The following is a 16,767-nucleotide window of genomic DNA, read 5'->3' as shown; positions in this document are numbered from 1 at the left end:
GAGGGGCAAGTGAAATTTAGCATGGGTAACATTTATTCATGTATTGTGTATGTATTTATCAGGAATCTATTGTGCTTTCTGTGCTAAGCCCAGGTGAAAGAAAAATAAATTTGACACTATCGTGCCCTTAAAGCGTTCAGAGACAAACAATAAATCATACATTTTTGCAAAAACATTCCAAGCTGCTCAAAGAGGTGAGTTATGAGTTTTCTCATTTCCCAGAGGGATAAAGGGGAGGAACCTGAGGAGTCTACATAGGCTTTCTGTGAAGACATTGATCTTGTGAACTAGTTTGGTCCATAAAAGGCAATAGAATTCTAATAATATTAATTGTGACTTTAGAAATAACATAGGAAAACATACCCTTGTAAAGATCTATAAAATCTTGGCATTTTGCAAGTGCTTCTATTGCATCTACCTTCAAATTATTTTTAGAACACATCCACTAGACCCATTGTCCTCTCCCACCACGCTGTTCAAGCCCATATCATTATCTCCCCTTTAGACTGCAGTGGCTGTTGGCTTCCAACCTTGTCCCTCTATTATCCATCCTTCACAGAGCAGCTGGGGTTATATTTATAAGTTTAAAATCTGATCATGTTATTTAAAACATTTCAACGATATCCTATTTCAATTAGAAAAGATTTCAAGGTCCTTTACCTCTGCCTGTAAGGTCCTGTGTGATCTAGCTCCTGCCTGCCCTCTTACCTCCTTTCCAATCACTACCTTCTTGCCCACTTCTTTCTATTTTGTGAGTTTGCTCAGCTCTTCCCCATTTTAGGGTTTTCACAACAGATGTTCTCTCTTTGCCTGGAACGCCCTTACCCCAGATGCTTGCACTCCTGCACCTTCTTTGCATTTCAGCTTAAATACAATCTCCTTAGAGAGACCTCTTCTGAGCATACAATCTAAGGTTATTCGTGAAGTGCCATTATATCAGATGATTTCACTGTTATCATAGCATTCTCAGTAACTGGCATTTCCTTATGTGTTTCTTGTCTGCCCGCCCCCAGCCCCTAGAGGGTAAGCTCTATGAGAGAGAGCTTGTCTATGTTGTTCACTGCTATATCCCAGCATCCCAAGCGCCTACCCCACAGTGGGCACTCAATAACCATGTTTTAATTAGCATATTAATATAGAGTGCAGCTTAGGTAGAGTTACAAAGATGTGGAAATGATCGAAAAATATCAGTACCGTCTACTCTGGAAAGGTAAATACTGAAATGGGATATAAAGTATTTGTCTATTTAAAGTGTTCTTAGTGTGAACTCCGAACTCTGTTCACACAATTGCAGTGTATTAACCTTAAGAGATGCACTTTTAAAAATGATAGTTTTAATACAAATAAAAAAAACTAATAAAAAAATAATGACTACTTTTACTCAGAAAGCAATCTGAACACATAGATTGAAAGTGGTTAGTTTCTTGGAAATGTAGACCTTGTGATGACCTGAATTGCCACTGAAGTTAAACATTGGAATGATTTAAGTGCTGGGTTCTCTTTTACAAATAAATGCTTAGTATCTGAAGATAAGAAAAAGGTAAACTCCAATCCTGAATTCAATTTTAAGAAAAGTTCATCTGAAAAGTCCCTTTTGTTCTTAGGAACTGATTACAGTTGAAGTATATTAAGTTTCCCCGAATGCATAAAACTTACTAGCTTGATAGTTTTCTGAGTTAATCTGAATTGGATTAAAACTAAATGTTTAGGAAACTTTACACATTTTAGGCATTTAACTGATTTGCCATGGGAGAATATGACATATGTAGAATAAAATAGTCAAAATGCATATTAATCAGCAACTTGGTTTTCATTTTCTTTTATTTTTAGAGGTTAAAAATTGACAAGAACATGTATGGCAGTACTCCACAAATGAGTGACTACAACACGAAAGGCTTGCAATGAAAATCAATTCATTTTAGCAGTCTTTTACAAATTTTACCTACTTTTCTGATAAAGACCATTTCACTATATTTAAACAAAATGTGCCGTTATTAAAGGTCATTTTTAAAATTTTCCATCCTCAGTAATATAAAACATGCCATTTTAATTCAGCATGTATTTATTAGTCACTCTGAATCATCCTCTTCTATTAATTAAATAATTCTTTTAATTTTGTATCTTCTTGTACATTTTTGTTGATGTAACAAATTTTTTTTTAGGACCTACTTTAAACATGGCACTATACTGGGTATCGATTTACTCATTCATTAATGTATTCATAACCTAATGAGACTTTTCTTTGTTCCAGACACACTTCTGAATACTAGAAATAGATGAGTAAGATACGGCTGACTTTAAGCTACAAGCAGTTTTGAAAGAAATCTTTTTTTCCCCATTTCTTAGCTGCTTTTGGATTTCTTCAGTTAATGGAAAATTAAAATATTTTTTTGAAGCATGATTTGTCATATTTAAATTTATGATATTGAGGGGTGATTTTGTTTTTGTTTAGATATTTGATTTTTTCCTCAAAGTCACAGATAGTTGAATGTGAATATTCTAATATTATTACCTCTGCTATTTATATTATATTGGTAAACCAAAATTCACTTTTGTTTTCAGGACTGAGAATGGTCTTCTGTGAATGACTAAAGACAATTCAAATTTATAAAGGAATTATGTTCTAATAACTTATTTGTAGGTTAGCTGTCTAAATCAGAGCACATTTTCCTGTGCATGCTATATTGCATGCATTGGTTTGGCTCTTAGGCCAGGTTGAAAGCTTACTTAACCCATGAAATAATTAAAATACATTAGTAACCTCACAGCCTTAAATCCTGGCTCCTGGAAGCAGGAAGTCATTTGGAACAGAAGACGGAGGGATAGAAGCATTTCCCAACTTTCCTAGTCATAGGATCTTCATTAGATGTTATTTGGAAATAAAAAATAATTCTTAAAAACAGAGTTTATCAAACTTTAATGAGCATAAAAATCTCATTAAAGGGTTTTGCTAAAATGCAGATTCTGGTTCATTATGTCCAAGGTGAGCCTGGGATTCTACCTTTCTAACAAGCTCCCAGGTGATGGCATGTTGCTGGTCCTCATACCACATTTTGAGTGTCAAGATCTTAGATTACCTCAACTAATCATAAAACCTCCATATTTACAGTTCCTCTGCCCAGGTTCCCCTTTGTTGACCGTTTTCTAAACTTATTATGACAACCTGCCATCCCTCCCCTTACAATGTTTCCTACTCCAGAACTAATGGTAAGATCTCCCATCTCCACAAATAAAGCTGATTTTGGCTAATGTTCATGACAAAAACTACCTAATTTAAATTACTTCATTTTGGTGCATGTGACTAAGGTCACATTAGCCCTAAAAATGTAGTTCGATTTTTTTTTAAGGGCACGCCTTAGCTAAATGGAGTCTCCAGTTGCAGGAATTTGGGATGTTATATAAACATAAAAACCAAAACACTCACACAGGGTGCTGGGGAAGGGATATTTTTGAGCCAAGGCCTGCCATGGAGCCCTGCTCGGATGTATGCCTCAGGATTCAAAACCCTAAACTTATTCCTGCTTCTCACAGGCACTGACAAAGCCTTTGAGAAAACATATTGACAACTTATTCATTATCACGTTCTCTTTGAAACAACTAATGTTTATCAAGCACCTACTTTGTACAAGGCACTATGGTACACTATCAGATATACATAAATAAACCCTCAAGGAGTTTATGGTTTAATAGGGCTGCGCTTTGACCTACTTCTTTCCTTAGAAGAAACTAAATTCTACGTGGGTCCTAGTTAACTCTGCTATTGCCTAACATACTTACACAAAGCTAGCAGTGAACTTGGGAAAGTCACCATCTTTGAGGAGCCTACTCAACATAAGATGATGAGGATAAAGACCTGTATGATGATCCACTTCTACTTAATGAACAGTAAACATATTCTCTCTTCCTTATGATTTCCTTAATAACATTTTCTTCTCTCTAATTTACTTTATTGTAAGAATACAGTATATAAAACATATGGCATACAAAATATGTATTAATCAACTGTTTATGTTGTAAGGTTTCTGGTAAACTATAACAGACTATTAGTAGTTAAGTTTTTGGGGAGTCAAAAGTTATGTGTGGATTTTTGACTGCTTATGGGGAGTCCACATGCCTACCTCCTGCCTTGTTCAAGGGTCAACAGATACACACACACACACACACACACACATATGAGAGTAAGTTTTGTCAGTAAGAATATGATATCTCCTCACATGTCTTTGTTTAGGTGTTATTCAGAGGATTTGTCTTCTGTTTTGTTTTGATCCTTTATGTCATTTTGTATTCATTATGTTGTTTTCACTTTACAAATTGCACTGCTTTAGATATTTTGAGATCTACATTTAAAAACGTATGTTAAAAATATGACAGCAAATTTATACTCAACCTAACACCACATAATTTCAAAGTTTGGTGTTTCTATTCTAGAGCCAGTGGACTATTTTTGCTAACAAGAGGGATAGGAGGAACCCAGAATAGATATGCCTTTTTTTGATCAAATGTTCAAACTTTTAAGCTTTAGTATACTCTGTTATACAGAGATGATGAGTTTTCAGGTCTTCTTTTAATTTAATTAGTTGAAGATGGAAAAGTTAATTACATCTAATTATAACTTTGCTTGAGTATAGGACTTTCATAATACTGACAGTAGAGGGGGGAAAAAAAAAAGCAGTTCTTTTACTAAGCCGATTTAGTTGATGACATCCCAGGAGGGGTTTTGTGGTAATGTTTTAAATGACATTAACCTAGTCAAACAAAGCATATGAAGACTAATAAAATATTTTTTAACTTAAAATAAACAAATACTTTTTCTTTCTGATTCAAATCTTATTCTATGAATGCCTCTTGGTAAACCAAAATTCCTTATATATCCTAGCTTCTGTCTTTTACAAGCAACAATTTCATGGAAACATCCAAGGAACAATGAGATCATGGCTAGATTTTCTTACTACATACATATACTCAAGAACACATAAGAATTATCAGAATGGGGTTAGTGTTGGGAACATAGAAAGCTTGCTCCTTAAATATACTGGGCACTTCCGAAAGTTGTTGTCCAAAAATTCATTAGTGAAGACAGATATTTGAAGCACAGAAGACATTTTCCACCTTGAAACAATGCAATAAATCAGCAAAAGTAATGGATTTTTCTTGATCCATGTACTTCCTAATTTGTATTACATACAACCCTATTATTCACTTACTTGTTTGTAATTCTCACATCGCAGATATTCAGTGACATTGCCCTTTTGGATTCTTTGCTTATTGCTTTCCTCTTCCCTTTGCTGATGCCTTTTCCAGGTTCCCTTAGTCATGGGCCTATTCCCAGGTTAGGTCCTCCATTTCTCTTTCCACTTTCTCTTAGACAGTCACGTGATGCTATCTGTATGTTAATGATTTGCAAATTTCTCTTTCTTTGAATCAGACCCCTATCACATAATTCAGACCCTCCACACCTAGTATTATCTAAAATTTTAACCAGTCTGAAGTGACATGAGTCCAGATCTGACCAAATGTGGCAGGACATTTGTAGAGAGAGGGAACAAACTTAGTGTTTTGGAAGAACAACAAGCAGTTCAGTTTGTCTGAAATGTGGGAAGAATAGAGGAGAATGGAAGGACATAAGATAAAAGCAGGAATATGAGGCCATAAGTCTCTGGATCTTATTTTAACTCTGGTACTTTTGGAAATGACAAGTTTTAGATAATCACCGTAACTGCTGGGTGAAAAATAGGAGGAAAAGCAAAGACAGAAGTAGGAAGAACAGCTAGGTTGCAGGCTATGGTATATTTCAAGGCAAAAGAGTAGAAATGAATGAATAGGAAGAGTCAAGACTAGTCTGCAAATGCCTATTTAAACCATAACATGACTGAAATTGTTTAACATACAATGAAAAGTAGTATTATTTCTATAATAATAATTAAAACAGAGAAGTAATACCATTTAACATGACTATTTATTGATCCTCAGTCTTAATGCTGGTATTTGAAGAAAAGTTGGTTTTATTAAAAGAAGATTTAGAGTTAGGTGGAGATTTGCAAAATGATGGGAACTTCTGGACACTTTCAAGAGTTTCAGAAATCAAATGAAATTGTTCTATATTATATTTAATCTCATTTTAAAACTCATTACTAGGATTACAGGGCTTAACATCCATGATTAACATTCTCTTTTAGATTACAAAGAGAAAAGGGAGAGAAAAATATAAGATTTTTTTCCTGAGGTAAAAAAGAAAGACCAGATGCCATGGCTCACACCTGTGATCCTAGAACTTTGGGAGGCCGAGGCAGGAGGATCGCTTGAGCTCAGGAGTTCAAGACCAGCCTGAGCAAGAGCGAGACCCCCATCTCCACAAAAAATAGAAAAATTAGCTGGGCATGGTGGCATGCGCCTGTAGTCCCAGCTACTCGGGAGGCTGAGGCAGGAGGATTGCTGAAGCCCAGGATTTTGAGGCTGCAATGAGCTAGAATGATGCCACTGCACTCTAGCCTGGGTGACAAAGCGAGACCCTGTTTCAAAAAAGAAAAAAAAGAAAGAAAGAAAGAAGAGTTGGAATAAAACTGACAGAGGAATGGAATTACAAAGAATACTGTGTACACAGAAAACACCAGCGAAAGAGGAATTAACTGAGTTGTGAAAGGTGAATGACAGGAAAATGGAAGGCATGGAAGACCACAACTTGTGCATGCTACACCTTAGTGAGAAGAAAGAAACAGTGTAATAAAGAAAAAAAGTTTAGTAATTGCATGGTGAATGCTTAGCAGCTTTGGAGATGACAGCTGGGGAACCATACAATAGACTGTATAAATGGCAATTTTATAAGTCAGAGTTTGTTAATTTAGACAAACCGGATACTATGAATTAATTGGTTGTCAAGATATTGCCCTTACTGACTTACAGTTAATAAAAGAGTACAAAGATCCTTTCTGAGAGTTTAGAGAATCAAAATTATAAACACACCCACTTAAACTTATTCCAGTGGTGTCAATGTATGTTCTATTCCAGAATATATTGAGATATAAATTACATATATTCTAGAGAAAGATGGTTTTCTGATATCTATTGGCAATACATAATCACACTTTAATTTGTGAACAATTTTTAATCTTATGAAATAGAATATTGGAGGAAATATAATTGTTGGTTATGTGTTCTTACAGAAACAGTTCTCTTTCCTATTTAATATATTCTAAAGTTTACACCTGTTGCTATGTGTGTGTGCCTGTGTATGTAAGTATAGAAGAGGATATGACATATTTTTTCTGGACAATGTATTAAAATTCAAACCAACTTCTAGTCATGATTTTACTAAAATTTTATTTAAGCACTCTATACGTAAAACTCATCCTGATCATGAAAATTAATCCAATTATCAAATTAATTGATATAAGGCGATAGGCTATTAAAATCTAACATATATTTTAAATGTTACTACTTCACGTTTTCCAACCTAATTCATCATAAGATGGACAAAGGGTATGTATATGCTAATCACATCAGCATCTATAACAGTAAGAAAATTAATAATTTTTCAAATAATAAACCAAATAAAATCTCCTATATTTTTATCTTTCCTGGCCAGAGAAATTGTGTTAACAGCATGCTAGAAAGAATCATCTCTAATTTTTGTGAACATGATTTTTACTGCAGTGTAGGCAGGACCTTAAATACATTTCACACTACTGCATCTATTTTTAATTTCTAATTCAATGTGGAATTCTTAGTTCACTGTCTCTAAGTTGCAGGCTATTTACAAAGGCTTAGGTGAAACACTAAGCTTTTACTGAGTATTTTATTTTTAACTTTTCTCTTCCCCAGGAATAACATAAAATGGATCTCTTTCAAAAATGTGATAAGGATATATTTGGTGAATTTTTCTTCTGCAATATTCAAAAATAGATTTCCTGCATCAGCACTGACACTGCTCTCTCAACCAAGCAAGTGGCAATAAAGTGCATTCTGGACATAAAATGAACCAGGTAAATCACCCTTAATGTACGAAGGTTAAGCAAAGCGAAGTCATTTCAAAACAAGAATAAAAAATTCTTAACAGTGTTTAGATTGCTTTATTATTATTATTAATGCCTTGGTCTCTCTCTGGTAGGTTTTCATATCTGGGTTTTGGATTTGTTGTTGTTATTAAAAAGAAATGCATGGCCAATTGATATTGTGTAGGGCAGTTCTATTTTTACTTTTATTCTTCATGATTTTGAACGTGATGAATAAAACCTACTTGGTTTAAATATCATCCATGGGAAAGAGTAAAATTTCTTCTAAAGTATACAAAATGTACATTTAAAGAACATGTGCATTTTCATTTCTCCTTATAGACAGGTATGGACTTTTAATAGTCTCCATTGCTCTCCTTATATCCTTAGTCTGACAAAGAAGCAGCATTCTGCAAAGGACGGATTATTTTCAGTAAATTATTTCCCACAAGCTTTATGATGTAATCACTTTCAATTCATATAAACCATGAAGCAACAAATATAGGTTATTATTTATGAGATTCTGAAATTTTGTTTTTAAAAGTGGCCATGAAAAACTAATCCTTGGTGATAGAAATAAGAATAGAGTTATTATATGGGGTAAAGGTGGCTAGTTACTGGCTGGGAAGGAACCTGAGGGAGGTTTTTATTATCACGTTTTGAGTGGTAGTTTCATCAGTGGAACTACACATACATTTCATCTAGTTGTATACCTAAGGTTAGTGCTCTTTAATCTATATATGTTATATAATTCAGAAGAATTATATATGTATGCATGTTTGTATATATGGGGATATGGATGTGTATATGTATATGTGTGTATATATGTGTGTACATACATATGTGTGTGTGTGTATATATGCATATGATATATATGATGCATATGATGCATGATGGTCAAATTTAACTAAAAATGTTAGGCTTTTTGATGAGAATCAGGGCCAGTTGGATCATAGAGACATATTATTCTGATTCAATAGTCAATTCTCATCTAATACCAATAAATAATATTTGACAGAAAGTCTTATTCCCTTCAAGCCTTTCTTTCTGCACACTCACTCTTTGGCAACAGAAAAGCTACTCTCTTTTCAAAGTGAGGTCAGCCATTTGTCCATTTTTTAAAAAGTACAAAGCTGGAGTTGAACCATAGTGCAAATCCTCTATGACTACGCTTCTGTTCTTTTTTGAGTCAGGAATATTAGGACAATCTAGGTTATGTGTATTTTTCAGCATTGTAAATTAAGGCTCAGAAAAATCCCCATAGAGGTTTTTGTTTTGTTTTGTTTTCAGTGCAGGAAATAAACTAGGCATCAACTTCAAATAAAGAAAAATGATCACCTATAAGCAATTTTTGAAAATGTTTGGGAAAAGAAATCATCATAAATCCCCTTTAAATTTCTAGTTGTTTAAAAAATTCTCATAATCTCCTGTCTTGCTTCATTGATCTTGTTATTTTTTTCTGCATGTATTTGGGGACCTCATAGTCTCTGAAATGTGTTGAGCATATTTTATTAATTTAATGATTTCTTACCCCCAAACAAAATGAATCCTGCCATACTAATGTCAATAATCTTCCCCAAAGGAATTTAGAATCTTGACCTGAGAGGAAATAAGGCCCTTTAAAAAGGAAAAACAAACAAACCAAAAACATGGGTTCTTAAAATGTGTCCTGCTAGGGAGTAGATAATGCTCCAAACTTTCCCAAACTGGAGAGATGGAGAGAAGCAAGCACTGAGAAAAAGCCCAGGCTAGTTTGTAATTATTGGCTACACCTTATCACATTTAATTTTACCTCTACAAATTCTGAGAGGAAGGATGGAATTTCTTCAATTATCACCTCCCTAAAGAACAATAAAGTTAAAAAAGGTAATTTTTGCTCAGAAACCCCAGGAATTCAGGCAGAGCAGTTACTTTTGATCTTCTCTTCAGAGATATGTTTCTATTCCTTAAAAGTCCCATTGCTTGGAGAGTTTTTAGCAGTTGAGTAACTGGTCATCCTCATGGCCACCTCAGGGAGAAATCGGTGGGGAAAAACCGAAGGTGAGCCTAAGGACCTCTAGATACATAATGATTTTTAATAGTTCAGATACACACACACACACACACACACACACACACACACACACACACTCACTACATTTAGAATGAATACTCCTACCATTTTAGCTTTCTTAATTCTAAAATTATGATTGAAAAATAATCTCTGAAGTCATTTAAAAGATTGAGATAAGCATTTTTCAATGTTCTTCTACATCTATTTCTCTGTTACAAATTACAAAACTTAGCAGCTTAAAACAATAATAAAAATGAATTCCTCAATAGAGTAAGGAATTCAGACACGGCTTAGCTGCGTGGTTCTCCTTGAGTGTCTCTTAAGGTTGCAATAAGATATTGGTTCTGGCTGTAGTCATCTGCACACTTGACTGGGCCTGGAGTATCTCTTTCGAAGACAATTCACTTACATGGCTGGCAAATTAATGCTGGTGGTTGTTGGGAAGCCTTATATCCTTACCACATGGTTGCTTGAGTGTTCTCATGGCATGGCTGCTGGCTTTCCCCAGAGTAAATGATCCAACAGAAAGCCACGTAGAAACTGCAATGACTTTTATGATCTAGTCTTCAAAGTTACAGTCTGCCATTGCACAATGTCCTATTGATTTTAGAGATAAGTGGTCAATGTTGTTCAATGTAGAAGTGGACTACACAAGGGCATGTGTAATAGGAAGTGAGAATTATTGGGAAAATCAACTTGGAGGCTGGCTACCACAAAACTCCCTGATCCCCAATAAATCATATTCCTCCTACAAGCAAAAATACATTTTCTCCTTCCCAAGGCCCCCAAAAGTCTCATCCTAGCGTGGGACTGGTTACTAGTTTAACATCCAAAATCTTGTTATCGAAATCAGGTCCAGATGCTGATGAAGCCCCATAGGTATAGTTCCTTAGGTACAGCCCCCTTGAGTACAGTTCTTGTCTATGATCTGAAGGCCTAGATACAAGCTATCTATATGCCCCCTCCCACCACCACACCTATCATACAAAGGTAGAGCAGGCACAGGATAACTGCTGTAGGTACTCCCCTTTATGAGGGGGGAAACTGGAGGTACAAAAGGAGTCACTGGTCCATTGTGGCTCTAAAAATCATCATCCAAACAAATATTAGAACTGGAAATTCCCATATACACCGAATTTGAAATGAAGTCACACTCCATTATTTCTGCAATATGGTATTGGTTATAGAGGTTAGAGCTATTCTGTGTGTGACGTTGGCTACTACATCTGAAAATGGCAAAACATGGGAATCTCTTATGTTACAAAAGCTTCCCATTTTCAATTGCCTATGTTTTATGTTAAAGGACTTATAGATTGCAAATGAGTAAACTATTGTTGCTTATGTACCACAGCATCTGTTAAAAAATATGTAGGTAGTGGTTTTAGAATACTAAAGGGAAGGATATCCAAGATGTGCAGTTGATTCTGTTGTTTGTTTTTTTTTTTTACATATTTGAAATTTTTTATCTTGCAACTTTGTTAAAGCTACAATTTTGGAAAATCAGCTGGGCCTCAAAACCATTCCCAGCCTTTCTGTCAAGTGTATCCAGGCCTCTATCATCTTTCAGTGTTGCCTGTATTTCTCCCAGGACTTGGGGTACGGAAGATACTCAAAAGGTCTCCTGGCATACACAAGCCCAAGGGAGTCGTGGGTGAGGCCTGGGCTCCTCAAAATGCTGGTGTATAGTAGCTTCTCTCTACCCTGGTCCTCAGGCTCCCTTCTGCCTGCCTGAGGTTTGATATCTGAGAGGTTTGTCTATCTAGAGGAAATTAAATATTTTTATATCAGTTATATTACAACAAACATTGTCAAATGCTTTCCTTTGGCATTGTTCCAAGTCTAAGTGTTAAGTGCAAGCCACTGCAATGTGGACAATGAAACGGGTGTGATCACCCATCTTGGCCACCAGCCCTCACTCCCTCCACCCAATACTCCAGTTTACCCGACTGCTCTGTTCAAAGGTGGAAAGCAGCAGGCACAACAATAACAACCACAACAAAAGCCAACCTAAACAAGGTAGCCAGTCCACAACATCTATGTTTCCATTCCCCCGTCCCAACAGAGGGCCTCGGGGGTCTGGGAGCTTGACATTGTAATCTTCATCCGCCTCTATCCCAACTTCCTCAAAGAACTGCTTTTTGCTCTTGGGGTATCCTTCGAGGATTGCATCAGACAGCTCTGTTGCCATCTCTTCCACTTCCTCCATTCCTTACAGTATTGCCTCTCTCTGTATACCTGCTCTTTCTCTTCAGGGGTTACCTGGTTAGTAGCTGTTTCGATCTCTCTGTGTGTACAGCACACTTCTTTAGCTCTTCAATCTCTTTCTGCGTCTCCGGTGTGGTCAGGGCACTAGTTAACTCCTTTGGCTCAGCCTCCATGTGGCGCAGGTCTTCTGCAAGCTCTGCACCTTAGCAGTGAGGGCCACAATTTTGGCATTCAGGCCTTGGAGGTCAGCATCACTCACCATATCAAACTGGTTCTGATCGGCAAAGCAGATCTTCTGCTTGCCATATGTCTTCTCTTTGATCTTGCCTTGTTGGGCCAGCTGTTCCAGCGCCTTCACCACCGCTGCCTTGTCCAGTCCGTGTTCCCGCTGCAGGTTCCTGAACACATCCTGGGCGCTGTAGGGCCAGTCCTGCTCCTGCAGGTACCTTAGGAGGATCTCGGAGGCTCCCGCTGCAGCTACTGCCCGGCCTTTACTCATGGCTTTTCCCGTCGCCAAACTCAGCAGGTCGTTGTAGTTGCTCCAGGTGACGCCTCTGTGCAGTTGGTTCTTAAGAAACAGAATATTTTCCTTGTTCCATAGGTGTAGTTTATTGTAAATGGAGTTCTCGTTGGCTTCTATCTGTTGGTGGAGTACTTTCTTGCACATCATAGTCAAAGAGAGAAGAAAGAAGTTTATTTTTAATGCTTATTAGCCACCTTGAAAAAATGGTTCACAACTATTAGACAGTCTAGCAAGGTGGTTAAGAGCATGGGCTTTGGCACTAAAAACTCTTCACTGGGAATCATGGCCTTACCAGATACTAGTTATGTGACCCTGGGCAGGTCAGTTTCCTGAGCCTCATACGTGCCTAATGAAGACATTGAAAAGATTAAATAAGATAATATATGTAAAGTACTTAGCACACTGTCTGGCTCAGAGTAAGTACTCTAATTATTGTCATATCTAAAATTATGGGAATTATCTGTGCATTTCACTACACTTTGGGTCAAAGTTTTCCCATCTACAAAATTAGGGCTTGGACTTGATTTCTCAGGTTCCTTGCAGCTCTATCAACCTACAGGTTTTCCAGCTGAGGAAAAGCAGCCTCTTTTTTCATAATAACCACTTGCATTTGCTTAGCACTTTGAACTTCAAAATCCTTTCACATCTATTATCTCTCTTGATTCTCATCATCACTCTGTGAGGCAAGTGTGCAAGGCAGGCAATATTATCCTCATTTGAATGATGAGGAAAATGAGATACTGAGCGGTTGTAACTTGCCCAAATCAGTTGGTTGCAACATCAAAACTAGAGGAACCTGGCTCTTACTAGTATCACCCCAGGTTCCTTCCTCTAGGCAACATGACCTAGCATAGTGTTTAACCTACTTTGCTTCAGCCCAGAAAACATGAAAAGTAAAAAAAGTGCCCAGGAAGAATAACGAAATTGATTATAAATAACATGGGAAATTTTGATAAAAGCCAACAGGAGATAGGATGTGTATTTTATCTCATTTGGCCACTCCTATCTGAAAAGGTCAGCTTACGATGCACCTTGACTCCCTCATGACACACTCTGATGTCGTAAATATGTATTGATACAGTGCTGTCATTTCCATGAGCTATGTCTGACTTTTTAACAACAGGATGTGAGTGATTACTCACTTCCTCAGTTTTCTTCCTTTGCTGTTGATTGTTTCCAGTTTCGGCCAAGGTTTTTATATTAGAGTGATTAATTTCTTTACTATTTTAATCAGCAGAACTGTTCAGAAATCAATGACTAGAAAACAGGTCCAGGGGAAATAAAGGGCAAATAGTTGGTAAGCCCAGACTGGTAATTAAGGCGTGTAATAGGGTGGAGCCTGCAGCAGATAAAGGAGGAAATGTTTTCAGGAGAACTTCTGCCAGGCTCCTCCCCTGAAGTGGGACTCGCTCTCCATTAGGGGCACCGAGCCAAATCATTGGTCAAATATTGACTCTCCATTGCCAAGAGTATCTGGCCACACCCTGGTTCGGAGTAACAAAGATATGCTGAAGCAACTGGCACAAGCCCCAGTTACTCTTTGTTTAGTCAAGGCATTTATTATCTTTTTAGTTCCCAAACAAGATTGCCATGCCTGTTTTCAGAGTATTTATTTGGCATGGTTTTCAATTGTTGAATTCCAGTGGATGATGAGACAGCTTTCCTTCTGATCTTAGAAATATGGCAAAGAACATTTCAGCTGAAATATCCTGCTAGGTAAAAGATAGTATGCTCTCGTTCCTGGATTAACTGCACAATATGCAATAGCCAATATAATTTAAACTAAATCCCAAGAGAACAGTGGGATATCTGATGCACACGTCTATAAAAATACTGTGGAATAAACCCAGGAAGGATAGATGTGTTTGCAAGTGGTGTTCCAAACATCCTTCTGTGAGTAAAACAAATATTGAGACCACAGGCTTTAACTCATACACAGGTTTTTTTTTCAAATGAAGTGTCAATAGAAAGTTAAAAATCAAGGGTTTTTAATAATATATACAATGCCACTTCTTGCCATCATTTTGAAATTATTAAAATAAGCGTAGTGAGCTCAGAAAGCAAACCTGATGCCTTTGTGGGAGATGGAGCCACATTTGTGTTCTGGGTGGGATCACCTCTGCAGGAGAACATTGCATTTTCTCCTAAAGGCAAAATGCTTGTAGGTTTTGCCTCTTTGATTTGTATTTACTTTTAAATTGCACTTGTTCACCTACCAGTATTTATGAAATCCTGTATTTGGGATGCTTTTTCTATAATAAAATATTATCATTTCAAAAAAAAAAGCAAAAGATAGTATGCTCAATTCTGAATGAAAACCTAAAAATGCTTTAACTGTGATTTACCAAGTCACTTCAGCCTTCTGCATTTTCAGCTTAGTCTTAAAAAATTATACTTTAAAAAAATTTTTTTTTTTTTTTTTTTTTTTGAGAGATGGGGTCTCTGTCACCCAGGCTGGAGTGCAGTGACATCATCATAGCTCACTGCAGCCTCCAACTCCTGGGCTCAAGTGATCCTCCCACCTCAGACTCCCAAGTAGCTGGCCCTGTAGTCACTAGCCACCATGCCTGGCTCATTTTTATCTTATTTTTTCTATTTTTTTAAATTGATACACAATAGATGTACAAATTTTCAGGGTATATGTGATAATTTGATACATTTATATAATCATGTTAGGATAATTGAGATATCCATCACCTTAAATACTTAACTTTTCTTTATGCTAGGAACATTCGAATTGTTCTTTCCTAGCTCTTTTGAAATATACAATAGATGAATGTTAATTATAGTAACCCTGATGATCTATTGAACACCGGGTCTTACTTCTATCTAACTGTATATCTGTATCCATTAATCAACCTATCCTCATCCCCTCCCTCCTACCCTTCCCATCTTCTGACAACCACCATACTGTATCTTCATGAAATCCACTTTTTTAGCTTCCTCATACGAGTGAGAACATTCAAGATTTGTCTTTCTGTGCTTGGCTTATTTCACTTAACATAATACCCTCCAGTTCCATCCATGTTGCTACAAATGACAGGATTTCATTCTTTTTATGGCTGAATAATATTCCATTGTGCATATATACCACATTCTCTTTATCCACATTCATCTGCTGATGGGCACTTACATTGACTTTGTTTTGGCTATTGTGAATAGTGCTACAAAAAGTAATATATTAATTTCCTTTCTTTTGGATATGTGCACAGTAGTGGAATTTCTGGATCACATAGTAGTTCTATTTTTTTTTTTTTTTTGAGAAACTTCCATACCATTCTCCATAGTGGCTGTACTAATTTACATCCCCACCAACAGTGTGTGAGGGTTCCCCCATTCTCCACATCCTCACCAGCATCTGTTATTTCCTATCTTTTTGATGAAAGCCATTCAAACTGGGGTGAGATGATACCTCATTGTGGTTTTGATTTGCATTCCTCTGATGATTAGTGATGTTGAGCATTTTTTCATATACTTGGCCATTCGTGTGTCTTCTTTTGCAAAGTATTCAGATCTTTTGCTCATTTTTAATCAAATTATTTGGGATTTTTGCTAGTGAGTTGTTTGAGCTCCTTATATATTCTGATTATTAATCCCTTGTTTCTCTTGTCAGAATGATAGTTTGTAAATATTTTCTCCCATTCTGTGGGCTGTCTCTCTACTGTGTTGAGTGTTATTTATTTCTTCTCTGATATTCATTATGTTTTTCCTTCTATTAATTTTGAGTTTAGTTGGTTCTTGCTTTTTTAGTTCCTGGAGATGCATCATTAGGTTGTTTATTTGATGCCTTTCTACTTTTTTTGATGTAGATGTTTATTGCATAAACTTCCCTCTTTGTACTGTTTTTACTATATCCCATAGATTTTTTTTTTTTTTTTTTTGAGCGAAAGCTTTGTTTTTTGGCCCAGGCTGGCTAGAGTGCCATGGCGTCAGCCTAGCTCACAGCAACCTCAAACTCCTGGGCTCAAGCAATCCTTCTGCCTCAGCCTCCCGAGTAG

The 16,767-nt window shown here is 36.5% G+C and overlaps 1 pseudogene; it reads right to left on the bottom strand.

Annotated features, from left to right (window-relative positions):
* The window catches only part of LOC105809104, a 61,461-nt pseudogene extending 48,698 nt beyond the window's left edge, over nucleotides 1-12,763 (bottom strand).
* Nucleotides 12,764-16,767: the final 4,004 nt, after the last annotated feature.

The sequence above is a fragment of the Propithecus coquereli genome, unplaced genomic scaffold, assembly GCF_000956105.1.
Source record: "Propithecus coquereli isolate 6110/MARCELLA unplaced genomic scaffold, Pcoq_1.0 Scaffold19, whole genome shotgun sequence".
Classification (NCBI taxonomy): Eukaryota; Metazoa; Chordata; class Mammalia; order Primates; family Indriidae; genus Propithecus; species Propithecus coquereli.
This window is presented reverse-complemented; position numbering and strand designations above follow the sequence as displayed.